The sequence below is a fragment of the Nicotiana attenuata genome, unplaced genomic scaffold, assembly GCF_001879085.1.
Source record: "Nicotiana attenuata strain UT unplaced genomic scaffold, NIATTr2, whole genome shotgun sequence".
NCBI lineage: Eukaryota > Viridiplantae > Streptophyta > Magnoliopsida > Solanales > Solanaceae > Nicotiana > Nicotiana attenuata.
In genome coordinates this window covers 91,283-108,693 of record NW_017672294.1, presented here as the reverse complement: position 1 = coordinate 108,693, position 17,411 = coordinate 91,283, and positions in this window count along the sequence as shown.

Here is a 17,411-nt window from a genome sequence, read left to right as displayed (position 1 = left end):
CTTTTAAGCTTGTTAGTCTAAGTTCAGGACCAAGTGTCCTTAACTTTTGAACTTGGAACTCGAAGTTCAGGACCAAGTGTCCTTAACTTTTGAACTTGTAACTGTAGCTCACAAACCAGAACCAACACAAATTAAAAAGAAGAAAAGAACAACAAAATGAAGAGGACGTGCCAAGAAATGAGATTATTGTCAATTCCATGGTTAATAACTAGAAAAAAAAACCATGTTTTTGACATGCTTCATTAACAAGGGTAGCTGCTTGTTTTGTTGCAAAAGGATCACCCGAAAGTACTCCTCCTAGGTCAATATGTGGTACTTGAAGTTCTCGAGCATTAGCACAAGGTTTCTCGTTGTCTGGCCATATGAATTGGCTTGGTATATTCGACTCATTTCACCACTGAAGCTCACAAACCAGAACCAACACAAATTAAAAAGAAGAAAAGAACAACGAAATGAAGAGGACGTGCCAAGACACGAGCACCTCTGCTCTAGATCCACAGCTTCTACTGAAAGCAAGGTGGAAACAGAAAGTACTAAAACTTTGCTGGTCTTCTGACCGAGCAGAGAACCTAAACTATCTTCGTTAGAGAAGAGACGTAGAAGAAAGGGTAACACAGTTGTTTCATATTAATTTTAATAGACTAATGGCTACTATTGCTAAGCATTAAAAATGTTGGATAAAAAGTAAATACCACTTTAAAAAGTGGCTACCCCACACAATTTTTACCACAGTTGCAAGACAAAAAAGAGGCCTCACACGACTAGTGTCAGTTGTGTGAGGTAAAAAATAAAAATTTTTGCAACTTTCATATGGTAAGCAAGCTATGCCTGATATTAAGAAAATTATTAATATAAATAAAATTCTATATGTCCGAGCTGCAAAATAATAAATGGAGGATCGGATATCTAATTCTTCTTCTTTTTTTTCTCTCCTTAATTATCCAAAATTTGCGTAAATGATTTGATAAAACGAATAGACTGGTATGTCTAAAAGAACTTCAATGTTCATTGACCAATTATTCCAAAGATAATTAAATGTTTTACTGGAGCTGTCATTACTCATTAGTGAATAATATGGCCGTACAAAGTCATTTTGTGAACCGCAACATTACAAACTCGAATCAAATGTCTTCCTAACCATGATTATCCTTTTGAGTTCTACTTTTTCCATGTTAATTAACTATGTATAAACTGATAGAAAAAAAATTCCTTAGACAACGTAAGAACACCCTCTTTAATTTATTCTCATAATAATGTACATGTAGCATGGTATATGTAATATCTATCAGAAAAGGTCATTCTATCATAAGTATCCTCATGTCCAACCAAACGGATCTTTAACTACAGCATTGAAAGTTTAGCCCAAGTACCAAAGTACAAAGTGAAAAGATACATATTTCCTTATTCCCGACAGTAAATTTTTTAAAACTATCACGTCATGACTTAAAAATTATTACGAGTATTTTCCGATATAAAGTAGGATTATTCATAATCTTGAAAATAAATTAATTACCTTTTACAAGATGTAAATATGATCTAATTAATAGTATAAGTAACTGAAGCTGAACTTGAAAGAGGCAATAGGCAAATTGGCTCTTTACAGGTATGGGATCTCCACTTAAACGTCAACTCCAATAGCTATACAACTTGCTTTCTGCCTCCAAATTAAAAGGCTAAAGGGGAAAGTATATTTGTAATATTTTGGAAATACTGCTCCACTTTTGACAAATTGGGGCAGTTATAATCATCACGAGTTGGAAAAGGAAACTAAAAAAGAAAAAGACAACTTTTTATTGCTGTTCAAGAATATGTATATAGCAAACATTTGTAGAAAAGTCATACTACTCAAATATAGCATATTCATGGATAAAAAGTGGCCGTCCCGAAAACGCGGGGACTAAAGAAGAATAACACGCAATATTTGACATTCCACAATCCATACGCCTCCATACAAGATGGACCAATTTCCTTTTTCTTTTTTTTATATTGCAATCAATAATTTACTCCCGCACATTACAAAAAATAAAAAATAAAAAATAAAAAATTTACTTACTTCGTAACAGCCTCACTCTCATTTACGTGACATTACGTCCTGATTAGCCCTTTTTAAAAACTATTGTTGTATTTTTAATTTAAAAAAAGGTTTACTTTTAAACTTTTTATTTTATATATAAGGAAAAGTTTTTATAGCCACACAAATATCATGAGTCCAAAACTTAATTAATAATTTTTTGAACATAAAATACATTTTTGATGTTAAAAAAAAAGATACAATAATGGGTATTTCGCAGTTTTATACTGAGAATTGGCTTAACGGATTTTTTGCCGTTAAGGCATTTCGCAGTATAAAACTGCAAAATATTAAAAAAATAATTTTTTATGACATTTCGTAGTACAGTACTGCGAAATAGGCTGATTTTAGGCGCCACCAATAATTAACTGACATAACAATAATTCAAATACATAAAATGCAGTATAATAGTGCGAATTACATTAAAAAATTGTACACCCCAAGGTCGGACTTGCCTTATTTATAGGCGCTTCAATTTTATAAAAATTCATTCAACACTTAAACTTCAAACATACGTTTATTCTCTCTTCTCCTTATCAATCAATTTTTTACAATGTCTGAAGTGCCAAAAATAAGGGTTTCACTGTATTGGGGGGGGGGGGGGGTGAGATTATGGTGGAGAATAACTCTGTGAGGTATAGCTCACCTCCACAGTGTCATGTTAAATTGCCGCTTAATATGGAGTACGATACATTGGTATCGTTGCTACGTAAAAAAATGAGTGAGCAGAGGTGTTCGGTTAGCCTTAAAGTAACCGGTAGATTTCCTTATTCAGTGACTCCGCAGGGGTTTGCTTATTATTCTGAGTTTAACATCGAGGATGATGAAACTCTTAGAGATTTTTTGCGGATTCCGGATGAATACAGGGAATTTATTGTAATAAAATTATTGAAAATGTACGTCAAGGTGGAAAACGTTCCTAGTAATGAGGGCGTGCATAGCAGGGATAACCCCCAGTTATCGGGTGGTTATTCTGGAGCAGCGTTTGCCGGACAGATTGGAGATGAAAGAGCTTGCCTTGATTTAAACTTGTCACCACAGGCGAATGAGCAGCCAGAAAATAATGTTTCCACTTTATATAATCAACAAGACGACTGGTAAACTTCAATTTTACTACGTTTTAGCGATTTTTTTTTCATGTTTTAATTGGATTTGTATTAGCACCCAAATTTTTTATAGGGGGTACCGTCCGAATTTGAATTTTACAAGTTATGACCTCGCCCCTAGTTGGAATCTGCGTAGGTCTGGAGTATTGGACCACGGTGGTCCATCCGGGAGTTATCACCAACCTAAAATTATCCATCATGAAACGTCAAGACAATACGATTTGTAAGTAAAGTGATATAGCGATATCTAAAGTATTTTTCCTGAGTATTGGGTAACTTAGGTTTTTGTTCGTTTTGTGCAGTGAAAACGAGCTTCTTGAAGCTCCTGGCCTAACACAGTTGCCCATAGACGATAATTTTACTCGTGATTTGGCAGATGCGCAGAGTCAGGAGGATGATAGTGATTATGACAATAATGCGGATGAGTCTGGGGATGAGACACCCTTCCATGGTGAGGGTGATGATGAGGAGGAGGAAGTGAATGCTGAACCTGAGCTGACTAGGGAGCATGTTCCTCCACCTCCCGCTAGACCAAGAGTGTATGAGTCCCACGTGCCATTTCATGAGCGAAATATTCCCTACCTTGATAATTTGCCAAGCATGCCTAACGTTGATGCCCTAACAAGGGATGATGATGAATTACGGTCAGTGATGTGGGATGAATCTAGACCAGCTGTTCTTACAAAGGGCATGTATTTCCCCGATAAAGCTCGCCTAGTTAGGGCTGTAAAAATCTACAGTATAAGGGAGTGTCGTGAGATGACGGTAAGTGAGTCAACTACGGAGAAATACAAGGCTGTATGCCGTAGGTGGTTTATGGGTTGTCACTGGATGCTGCGTGCCACAAAGAAGAAATCAGGTTTGTGGAAAGTGGGTAAATTTATTAGCGAGCACAGATGTGAAATGGACACATTCAATGAGAATCACTTCAACTTGGATGTGGACTTGATTTCCCTTGTCTTGATTCCATTTTTGGAAGTGTCCATTAGGTTCAAGATTAAAGAGTGTATTACAGCCGTCCACCAGGAGTATGGTTGTACTATAACCAAAAGAAAGGCATATCTCGGTCGCAAACGTGCCTTTGAACTTATCTATGGCGACTGGGATAAGTCTTTTTCAAATCTGCCCAGGTACATGGCTGCACTGCAACACTTTAACCCCGGGACTGTTGTTGAATGGAGGCGTGAGCGAAGTCCGGACAGACCGGAATATATATTCAACTATGTATTTTGGTCATTTAAACCAGCAATTGATGGTTTTGTGCATTGCCGTCCTGTAATTTCCATAGACGGTACTCATGTCTATGGAAAGTATGATATTAAGCTTTTGATTGCAGTTGCTGTAGATGCCAACGGACAAATATTTCCACTAGCTTTTGCCATTTGTGCCAACGAAAGTGAAGAGACGTGGACGCAGTTCTTGAACCACTTGAAGCAGCACGTTGTCAAATAGCGTTCAGGTATTTGTCTAATATCTGATCGGCATGGTTGTATTTTAAGTTCTGTACGTCACTTGGCTGAATGGCAGGAACCATATGCATACCACCGTTACTGTGTGAGGCACCTGAAGGCCAATTTCCAGAAGAAATTTCCTGACAAGGCGTTGCATGACTTAATGTGGATGACTGCAACTGAGAACCAGCAATTTAAATTCACGAGGCGCATGGAAGCGATCCGGCAGATAGAACCACGAACCTATACTTGGTTGATGCAACGTGACCCTCAAATGTGGACATTGCATGCTGATGGCGGCAGACGATGGGGAGCCCTCACTACAAACGTGTCGGAGTCATTCAACGGCTTGTTGAAGTCTGCCCGTGGACTGCCTCTCACTGCCATGGTCCGCATGACTTTCAAACAGAGTGCAGAGAGGTTTGTTGAAAGGCATGCAGCTGCATCGTCATTGATGGACAGGGGTGTTGAATTTATGCCAATACCCATGACAAGATTTGAAAGGTACAGGAGGCGGGCACAGTGGCATTCATTTCTTCAATATGATCATGAACGGGGTGTTTTTGAAGTTGAGACCGCTATCGACGGACACCTTGGGAATAATCTACAGACGGTGAATGAAAATAGAAGGTTATGTTCATGTGGGAAATGGACCATCTACCACATGTCGTGCCCACATGCATTGAGGTGCTTTCAACAAGTTGGATATGGGGCAACAAACTACATTGATAGGCAATACAGTGTTGCAGCATACGTAGACACGTATAGTGGGAAGTTGCATCCATTAGGTGCGTGGCATTATTGGCCTCCGGAACCTTTTAAGTTGGTATGTAACAAGGACTATTTGCGCAAGCTGAAAGTGCAAAAGAGAACGCGTATACGGAACCAAATGGATGTTGGTGAGTCCGTTTATGCGCGTAAATGTGGCATATGCTCTCAAACTGGACATGACCGTCGTAAGTGTCCTTCAGGTGGTGGGCGTGGCGGTGGTAATCCTGGTGCAAGTTCGTCCAATGTACCCAACTATCAAGCATACCCCTAGTCCTTTATTTTGAAAAAGCTGAGAAGCATGTGAAAACCCTGTTTCGTGTCAGGGTCATTTAATATGTTATTCGTAGTATAATACTACGTTTTGTGGATTTGACATGTCCTGCTGAAAAAGCTGAGAAGCACGTGGAAACTCTGTTTTAAGTCATTGAAATTTACTATGTAATTCGCAGTATTATACTACGTTTTTGTTTGAAATCTTGACTATAAATAACGGTTGCATGGTACTTATATTCTTCGCTTAACAATAACCAAAGTTTCTCTATAAGAAATGTCTGCACAAAACGTTTATGTCCCAAGGTGCTACTGCGGAGAAAAATGCAGTTTGTTCAAATGGTATCCAGAAGGTGCACGCCGCTACTGGGCATGTAAGAACAAGCTCGAGGAGTTACCCGGCAAGCCTACATGTGACTTTGAGGTTTGGATGGACGAACCATGTAAGCAAAAGCGCTACAAAGAAAGAATTTATGAGCTTCATTGTTTATGTCATAGCCAAGCGGAGAGCGAGCGTCGAACCAATGAAGAACTTGAGGCATTGAAGGCCAAACTCAACGAGGCAGAAGAAGAGAAAAAAAACCTGGAAGAGCAACTCGAGTGGTTGGAGCGAATTGTAAGACACGATCGTGATTAAATAGTAGCTTATTTTTAATAAGCGTAGTAGTGTATTTTCATGTTTCCATTGTCATGTGTTTGTAGCAGTTGTACTGTCATGTATCTTTAGATTTCCCGCTTTTGTGTTTGTGTTTCATTTTCTAATAAAATTCATGTTCAAATTATGTTTCTTGTTCAAATTCTGTTTCAATAAAAAATATGTCGAAATATGCAAGTCTAAAGCTGTCATGTGGAAATTTAAAATGTTATGTCGAAAACCATGTGAAAAACCTGTTTCATGTCAGAGAAATTTAATATGTAATTCGCAGTATAATACTACGTTTTGTGGAGTTGTCTAATATGTAATTCGCAGTATTATACTACGTTTTACGGAGTTGTCATTTCGTTCTGAAAAAGCTGAAAAGCATGTTGAATACTGCGAATTTGTGTCAGAGAAATTTAATAAGTAATTCGTACTCCAATACTACGTTTTATTGAGTTGTCATTTCGTTCTGAAAAAGCTGAAAAGCATGTGAAAACCCTGTTTCGTGGAGTTGTCATGTCTATGTAATTCGTAGTATAATACTACGTTTTGTGGAGTTGTCATGTTTGTAATTCGCAGTATAATACTACGATCTATTTGATATCTTGCCTATAAATAACAAGCACGTTCGAGTTATTTTCTACGCTTCAAAAGAACCTATAATCGAGATTTTCCATAAAACCAAACTTCTCTTTAAGAAATGTCTGTACGACCCTTTCGTTGCCCAAAGTGCGAATGTGGAAACAAAAGCATGATGTACGATGAATGGGAAGAAGCTGGACGCCGCTACTGGGCGTGCATGAACAAGTTTTATAGGCAACCCGACGTACCTATATGCAATTTTAAGGTATGGGTTGATGAACCATGTCAGCAGGAATACTACAAAGACCAGGTGTATCATCTTCAAGATGTGTGTAATGGGCAGTGGGACAGACAGCGCCAATCGAAACAAGAAATTGAAGAGTTGAAGGCGAAGATCAAGGAGGTGGAAGAAGAGAAAAAGAAATTGGAAAGAAAGCTCGAGAGGATTAAGGAGAGAATACTAGGCGGTCGTAACTAAGCGATGACATTTACGTGTTGTGTGTTGTAGTGTATCTTCATGTTTCTGTTGTGTCAAGTGCTTTCATTAGTTGTACTGTTTGTTTATGTGTTAGGTTTGTAAGGTTTGTGTTTGAGTTGTATTGTTTAAGTAAAATTGCTGTTCAAACGCAATTAAAATAAAATTGTTGTCAAAAGATAGTTGTTACTATTATTTACATAAAGCACTATTTACACAAATTTAATACATAAGCAAATCAGTGAGTGCCGCAGCCTGTGTGCTTCAGTGCTGCTGCTGGCCTAAGTCGCATCCCCTGTCGCCCGGGCACACTATCTGGATCATCATCATCAAGCCGCCTCTTTATGTGAGGATGTGCAGCAGCATCAACACCACAACTGGCAGGGTCGGAAGAATAGGCCGTCGGGCCGTGAGTAACCTACAAAACAAGAAGTAATCTTAGCATGTATGAATGTATTATTTTATGAAAATGTATTATTATCTTAACCTACAGAATGTACTATTATTTTAAGTAAGAAAATATTTTCTCACCATGGTCTCGTCGACCTCCTGGGTATATGTATCGATGGTGTGCTCATCACCGCATGTAGTGTCCTCAAAGATGGGCTGAGACGAAGACTGCATAAGAAAGTTACAATTAATTAATGGCAGCGATTTAAGGAAAAGAAAACAAATTGAAATATTAAAGTCATACAAACATACCGCATGAACTGCCGGGGACGATGGATAACTCAACCTGCGCCCGCCATCCACGTCTCGGGCCGGCCGATCCTCAGCTGCGGTAGATGGGCATGCGAAGTACTGATCTACATCCCCGTCGAATGTACCCATGATCGACAATGCTCCTGACGGGGTGACCTGCGATGCTGGCAAAGATAGCTGAAGGCTATATGAAGGCATGCTGCTGGAAGGCTCATCTGCATGAGGGATATAACCCTGCTGGTCATCTCTAAAGCCCCCAACTCCGAACTCCTCGTCATGTGCATCGGCAGGTGGGTCGACAGGTACCTCAACGCCTCCTTGCTGGCCACCTCCTCGCCGTCCCCTGCGACCCCGTGGGGCAGCCCTGCCTGGTGGGGGTCCCCTCGCTGGTGCCCTACCCCTGGCTCGTGGGACTGGCCTACCCCTCTGGTAGGCCCCTGGAGCCACATACTGAGGCTCATGGTCTAGCCTCTCGGCATCCCTCGCCTGCAACAGTGTCAGACGAGCCATCTGGGCCATCTCCCGGCCATACTCAACCATTTCAGGGATGTCCGAACGCTGCTGCATCTCCTGTCCCGACTGGTAGATGCGATGAAGCCCAATAGCCTGTGAAACATTTAAAATAGTAATTAAATAACTCTATATCACAATTATAAGATATTAATAAGTCACAAAAACATACCAGTGCCTCATGCCTCCCGGCGTACGGTCTGTAGCGCTCGCCAAGTACATGCACGGGGTTCCCGATCATCAATCGGGTATGGCGGCGGTACCACCCATCATACAGCTGAATAGAGGCCTCCTGGAAAACTGTAGGTGGTAGCGGGATGTGCTCAGCTCGGTCCTCCCAATAAGCTATCTGCTGCTGTAGCCACCCAACATACTGTTGGTCCATGTTCGAACGGTTGTCCCGCTGATAGTGAGTAGGCTCCCATCCAGGCTCCCTCGGTATAGCCTGAGGACGGCCAAACTGTCGAAGCACACGCTCCGTGGCATGATACTCAACAAAATCCCAGAAGATCAACGGGACGGAGGTGCTCCAAATCAACCGGTCGACTGAGCAACAAGCGGGTAGGTGACCAAGCAACTCGATGTTGTATGGCATCCAGATGAATTACCAATAGTAACATAAAAATGAGTACGCAAAACATAACTCAATTTAAAACAGCCAAGTATAGGAATATATTTACCTGTCCGTCCACCAACATATCTAACACATCCCTAAGAAGGGGGAGATTATGGTGAGCATCCGTCCCTCGGTAGTTCCCACGCCGGAGAATCCACCTGATAGCTAGAGGGAGAAACGGATAATCCTGACCGGGCGGAAGTACTGGTAGAGGTGGCTGCAACGGCATGATCCGCTGCCAGGCCCAAACCTAAGATAAAATGTTGATGTAAATTTATGAGTCATTTCACGATATAGAATTTGGGGAAACAAACAATGTATTCGGAAATTTTTTGCACCTGAAGGAGGGGCAGAAAACCACATATATCAACCGCTGGACCTACGCTCGCGCGGCACATGCTCCTATAGAGATACGCCAGAACAGTAGCATCCCAGCTGTACTGGGGTAGCTCATCCAGCTGCTCAAGACAATGAAGAAAGCGCATACTCACTTTGTTCCCCGAGGTGTCCGGAAACAAGACACACCCGAAAAGCAGGAGCAACGCCAACCGAGTGTACCGGTGAATCCAAAGATGCTCTGTCTCGTGGGTAATATCTGGGTGCAATACCGCCATCTGATCTCTAATGAATGATAAAGCCACGCGACTGCCACCCCGGTCACCCTGCGGTCTCGAACCAGTCAACTCCCCATCATGTCCGCCAACTGTGCACGTGTCATCCCTCTCTAGTGGTAGGGCAATGCGAAGGCGCGCCCCTCTACGCGCAGTCCATATAAAACCTGGACATCCTGCAGCGTGATAGTAGCCTCTCCAGTGGGCAAGTGAAATGTATGCATCTCCGGTCGCCACCGCTCTACCAAGGACGTGATGAGCGACCAATCAAGCTGCATCCGTCCAAGCTGAAAAATGGTATATAATCCCGAAGTCTGGAGGATCTCTACTACGCGCGGATGGAAACGATGCTCCGCCGGAACCTTTTAAGTTGGTATGTAACAAGGACTATTTGCGCAAGCTGAAAGTGCAAAAGAGAACACGTATACGGAACCAAATGGATGTTGGTGAGTCCGTTTATGCGCGTAAATGTGGCATATGCTCTCAAACTGGACATGACCGTCGTAAGTGTCCTTCAGGTGGTGGGCGTGGCGGTGGTAATCCTGCTAGGGGTATGCTTGATAGTTGGGTACATTGGACGAACTTGCACCAGGATTACCACCGCCACGCCCACCACCTGAAGGACACTTACGACGGTCATGTCCAGTTTGAGAGCATATGCCACATTTACGCGCATAAACGGACTCACCAACATCCATTTGGTTCCGTATACGCGTTCTCTTTTGCACTTTCAGCTTGCGCAAATAGTCCTTGTTACATACCAACTTAAAAGGTTCCGGCGGCCAATAATGCTCAGCACCTAATGGATGCAACTTCCCACTATACGTGTCTACGTATGCTGCAACACTGTATTGCCTATCAATGTAGTTTGTTGCCCCATATCCAACTTGTTGAAAGCACTTCAATGCATGTGGGCACGGCATGTGGTAGATGGTCCATTTCCCACATGAACATAACCTTCTATTTTCATTCACCGTCTGTAGATTATTCCCACGGTGTCCGTTGATAGCGGTCTTAACTTCAAAAACACCCCGTTCATGATCATACTGAAGAAATGAATGCCACTGTGCCCGCCTCCTGTACCTTTCAAATCTTGTCATGGGTATTGGCATAAATTCAACACCCCTGTCCATCAATGACGATGCAGCTGCATGCCTTTCAACAAACCTCTCTGCACTCTGTTTGAAAGTCATGCGGACCATGGCAGTGACAGGCAGTCCACGGGCAGACTTCAACAAGCCGTTGAATGACTCCGACACGTTTGTAGTGAGGGCTCCCCATCGTCTGCCGCCATCAGCATGCAATGTCCACATGTGAAGCTCATGTTGCATCAACCAAGTATAGGCTCGTGGATCTATCTGCCGGATCGCTTCCATGCGCCTCGTGAATTTGCACTGCTGGTGCTCAGTTGCAGCCATCCACATTAAGTCATGCAAGGCCTTGTCAGGAAATTTCTTCTGGAAATTGGCCTTCAGGTGCCTCACACAGTAACGGTGGTATGCATATGGTTCATGCCATTCAGGCAAGTGACGTACAGAACTTAAAATACCACCATGCCGATCAGATATTAGACAAATACCTGAACGCTGTTTGACAACGTGCTGCTTCAAGTGGTTCAAGAACTGCGTCCACGTCTCTTCACTTTCGTTGGCACAAATGGCAAAAGCTAGTGGAAATATTTGTCCGTTGGCATCTACAGCAACTGCAATCAAAAGCTTAATATCATACTTTCCATAGACATGAGTACCGTCTATGGAAATTACAGGACGACAATGCACAAAACCATCAATTGCTGGTTTAAATGACCAAAATACATAGTTGAAAATATATTCCGGTCTGTCCGGACTTCGCTCACGCCTCCATTCAACAACAGTCCCGGGGTTAAAGTGTTGCAGTGCAGCCATGTACCTGGGCAGATTTGAAAAAGACTTATCCCAGTCGCCATAAATAAGTTCAAAGGCACGTTTGCGACCGAGATATGCCTTTCTTTTGGTTATAGTACAACCATACTCCTGGTGGACGGCTGTAATACACTCTTTAATCTTGAACCTAATGGACACTTCCAAAAATGGAATCAAGACAAGGGAAATCAAGTCCACATCCAAGTTGAAGTGATTCTCATTGAATGTGTCCATTTCACATCTGTGCTCGCTAATAAATTTACCCACTTTCCACAAACCTGATTTCTTCTTTGTGGCACGCAGCATCCAGTGACAACCCATAAACCACCTACGGCATACAGCCTTGTATTTCTCCGTAGTTGACTCACTTACCGTCATCTCACGACACTCCCTTATACTGTAGATTTTTACAGCCCTAACTAGGCGAGCTTTATCGGGGAAATACATGCCCTTTGTAAGAACAACTGGTCTAGATTCATCCCACATCACTGACCGTAATTCATCATCATCCCTTGTTAGGGCATCAACGTTAGGCATGCTTGGCAAATTATCAAGGTAGGGAATATTTCTCTCATGAAATGGCACGTGGGACTCATACACTCTTGGTCTAGCGGGAGGTGGAGGAACATGCTCCCTAGTCAGCTCAGGTTCAACATTCATTTCCTCCTCCTCATCATCACCCTCATCATGGAAGGGTGTCTCATCCCCAGACTTATCCGCATTGTTGTCATAATTACTATCATCCTCCTGACTCTGCGCATTTGCCAAATCACGAGTAAAAACGTCGTCTATGGGCAACTCTGTGAGGCCAGGAGCTTGAAGAAGCTCATTTTCACTGCACAAAATGAACAAAAACCTAAGTTACCCAATACTCAGGAAAAATACTTTAGATATCGCTATATCACTTTACTTACAAATCGTATTGTCTTGACGTTTCATGATGGATATTTTCAGGTTGGTGATAACTCCCAGATGGACCACCGTGGTCCAATACTCCAGACCTACGCAGATTCCAACTAGGGGCGAGGTCATAACTTGTAAAATTCAAATCCGGACGGTACCCCCTATAAAAAATATGAGTGTTAATACAAATCCAATTAAAACATGGAAAAAAAATCGCTAAAACGTAGTAAAATTGAAGTTTACCAGTCGTCTTGTTGATTATATAAAGTGGAAACATTATTTTCTGGCTGCTCATTCGCCTGTGGTGACATGTTTAAATCAAGGCAAGCTTTTTCATCTCCAATCTGTCCGGCAAACGCTGCTCCAGAATAACCACCCGATGATTGGGGGTTATCCCTGCTTTGCACGCCCTCATTACTAGGAACGTCTTCCACCTTGACGTACATTTCCAATAATTTTATTCAATAAATTTCCTGTATTCATCCGGAATCCGCAAAAAATCTCTAAGAGTTTCATCATCCTCGATGTTAAACTCAGAATAATAAGCAAACCCCTGCGGAGTCACTGAATAAGGAAATCTACCGGTTACTTTAAGGCTAACCGAACGCCTCCGCTCACTCATTTTTTTACGTAGCAACGATACCAATGTATCGTACTCCATATTAAGCGGCAATTTAACATGACACTGTGGAGGTGAGCTATACCTCACAGAGTTATTCTCCACCACAATCTCACCCCCCCTCCCCCAATACAGTGAAACCCTTATTTTTGACACTTCAGACATTGTAAAAAATTGATTGATAAGGAGAAGAGAGAATAAACGTATGTTTGAAGTTTAAGTGTTGAATGAATTTTTATAAAATTGAAGCGCCTATAAATAAGGCAAGTCCGACCTTGGGGTGTACAATTTTTCAAAGTAATTCGCAGTATTATACTGCGTTTTATGTATTTGAATTATTCTTATGTCAGTTAATTATTGGTGGGGCCTAAAATCAGCCTATTTTGCAGTACTGTACTACGAAATGTCATAAAAAATTATTTTTTTAATATTTCGCAGTTTTATACTGCGAAATGCCTTAACGGCAAAAAATCCGTTAAGCCAATTCGCAGTATAAAACTGCGAAATACCCATTATTGTATCCTTTTTTTTAACATCAAAAATGTATTTTATGTTCAAAAAATTATTAATTAAGTTTTGGACTCATATTATGACACATAAAACTTAAATGAAGGGGTTTAGAGTTTAAGTTTTGGGTATTAATAGTGTATCGAATTTTTACACCATCATGTTAAATTTACTTTCAATAGCAGTTAACTCTTTATAGTAAATCTAATATGAAAGCATGAAAAATAGAGTAATAACCTGCTCGACACGTTAAAATATTTTGTATTATTATTATAATAAAATAATAATAATGATAATAATAATTATTATTATTATTATTATTATATAACTTAAATCCATTAGCTATTTGAGATAGCGAGCTTAAATTAAAGGTGTTATTGCTTCCTCAAAGATTTCACAAGAACTTGAACCTCAAAATTGCTTAGATATTGAGCTGTCTAGTTTTATCAGATTTGCACTGTTTTAATTTTATTTAATTATTGGTCCGTGAAAACGAATAATCTTTAGTACTTCATGTACGTATCTAGAGAAACTATTTTAGTCCCTGAAAATGAAATCTTGAGTAACGTACGTATCTACTATCTAGAGAAAGTATGTTATAGACAGAGAATGAACACCTTAATTAGTTTATTGCTTTATGTAAGCTGAGAAATGAAAATCACATATATACACAGTAATAAACAATAATATCGTATAGGCGAAGAAAATGATAATTTCTAGGTCAGAAGACACGGCCTAAAATGGAGAGACATTACAGCAAGGATGGTTTACAAGAGACAAAACATTCAGATATCAGCTCTTTATATTTCTTTAATTAATATCATTTTTTTTTTGCCTAGAAACAAGTAGAAGGGGTCCTATAGTAGTAGGTAGAAAATAGGGAAACTGTTACTACTTGATATTGTCTTGATCAATGTAATATATGGAGTAGTAAATTTAAAAGCTAAAACAATTTAAAAAAAATTCTACACATGCTTATGAGAAAAGCCAATTGTAGAGATTCACAATGGGCAAAGGGTACATAGAAAGTGCGACAAGATGATGCAAAAACAAAGTTGTTATCGTGGTCGGTAGAAACAGACAAATATCCCAACTTTGTTCCACTTTGTTTGAGAAATCCTACACTCAACGTTATTCAGAACATTGGAGCTAGCACTATTTGCAACTTGTGAATTAATTATAATTTCTATATTTAATTTCTACTCTACTAGGTTATCAATAAATAGTAGTATACTTTTTATTTGGCTTGACTAATAAACAATGGTTTTAATCAGTGTCGCTAGCTATTCTAGCTAGCGGTTGAAACTGTTGGAAACCTGAATTTGAAACCAGAAAATTAGAGAAGCAGAGACATATTAATCGGTTTGAAAGATTCAAAATTTCACCGTTTATTAGATTTAGTCGTATCAGATGTTACTTGGTTTGAAGATTAAAAACTTTACCGTTTATTAATTCTGAATGTGTCAAATTGGTTTGAAGATTAAAAACTTCACCATTTATTAATTCTGGCTATGTCGTGGCACAAACAATAATTCTTGTGGTTGGATCGACAACATAATAGGGGTGGTGAACGTGAATCTCCTTTTCAAGAAATATGTTTGGAATGTGGTATTATTTATCAAACGACTGCCCCTTACTTAGCGCAATCTAATGGAATTGCGGAAAGAATGAGTAGGACGTTAAAGGAGATGATAAAATGTCTTGTTGTAAGTTCTGGTTTACCCCAGATCTTGTGGGGACAAGCTATTCTTATAGCTAACTCACTCAATTAAGTTCCCCATAGCAAAACGGAATCCATTCATATGAAAAATGAATGAAAGGAAGAAAACCCAACTTGAAATATTTTCAAGTGTGGGGGTTATTTGGGTAAAGTGAAAGTTCTTAAACCCAAAAAGGATAAAAATCGGATCGGAAATTATTGATTCCGTTTTCATAAGATATGCAACAAATAGTAAGGCATATCATTTTCTACTTCATAAATCAGAAAATCCCGACATTCATATTAATACGGTAATCGAATCAGATAATGCTAAATTCTTAGAGAATATTTATCCGTATAAAAAGGAATGTGAGTCGTCTAGTGAAATATCTAAGCAACCTCGGGAAGAAGCAAAGGAAAGTACACCTAATGAGGTGAATCCATGACGTCAAAGGACAACTGCTTCCATTGGGTCATATTTTCTGACATTCTTGTTAGAAAATGATCTTCAAACTTTGGAAGAAGTTATGTCTTCCTCGGAAAGAAGTTGTCAATAGTAAGATAGAATCCATATTAAGTAATCATACTTGGGAAAATGGTTGATCCTCCTTTGGATTCTAAGTGGATTTTCAAAAGGAAAATAAAACCTGATGGTATTATTGACAAATATAAGGCAGGATTGATTAAGGATTAAGACAATGAGAAGGTCTTGATTACTTTGACACATGCTTACCGGTAACGAAAGTTACATCTATTTGGATGGTAATAGCGTTAGCCGTCGTGTATGGCCTTGAAATCCATCAGATGGGCGTAAAGATAACCTTCTTAAATAGATATTTGGATGAAGAAAATCTAAATGGAACAACCTGAAAGGTTTGTGGTTCCTGAAAAAGAAAAGAAGGTGTGTCGACTTGTTAAGTCACTTTATAAACTAAGACAAGCACCCAAACAATGACATGCGAGATTTGATCAAATACTATTGTCAAATGATTTTAAAAATTAATGAGTGTAAACAAATGTGTTTACATTAAGAATACTTCAACTCATATAGTCATTATTTGATTATATGTAGATGATATGTTGATGAAATATTTAAAATGTGGAGGCTTTTAGCTTATGCATGACAAAAGCCTTTGCACTACAATAAGTATCCCGCGATAATATAGGGGTATAGTGATGCAAATTAGATCACCGGTTCAACCGATTCTAAACAGTCGGTGGAGGAGCGATGTCTTGGAAATCGTCCAAATAAATGTGTATTGACCACTCTACAGTGGAGGCTGAGTTTATAGCCCTAGACAAGGCCGGTGAAGAAGCTGAATGGCTTCGGAATTTCTTGGAAGATATTCCATTTTGGCCCAAACTTTTGGCACCTATATGTATACATTGTTATAGTCAAGCGGCAACAGGCAGGGCAGGGAGCATTATGTATAGCGAAAAATCTCGTCACGTTCGACGGAGACATAATACCGTTAGACAAATACTCTCTAGTGGTGTTATCACGATTGACTACGTAAAGTCAAGAGATAACATGTCAGATCCACTTACAAAAGGCCTATCTAGAGAGGCAGTTGAAATATCATTGAAGGGAATGGGGCTAAGGCCTAGGACAAGTCATCATGGCGGTAACTCTACCCAGCAGACTGGAGATTCCAAGAGCTAAGTTCAAAGAGATCAAACAAAGTTATGAATGACGGTTCAACATTGTCAAATAACTCAACCCATTCTCGTGATGAAGGCAATGTTCAGAAATCAAGGCAAAGCATTAAGGCTTTTTGATGAATCAATAAAGCTTAAAGCTTTTTAATGATTTTCTAAGTCTGGCAGGATATGACCAGATAGTGTGTCTATAGGATTACACGTTTAGAAATCATCTATGTAAGTGTTAAGTGTAAGCCGCTTTAAGGGGAATGAAAGTAAAGGCCCATTCTCTAAGCACTCATAAAATCAGGCGGTGTTCATGGCTGAAACGAACAC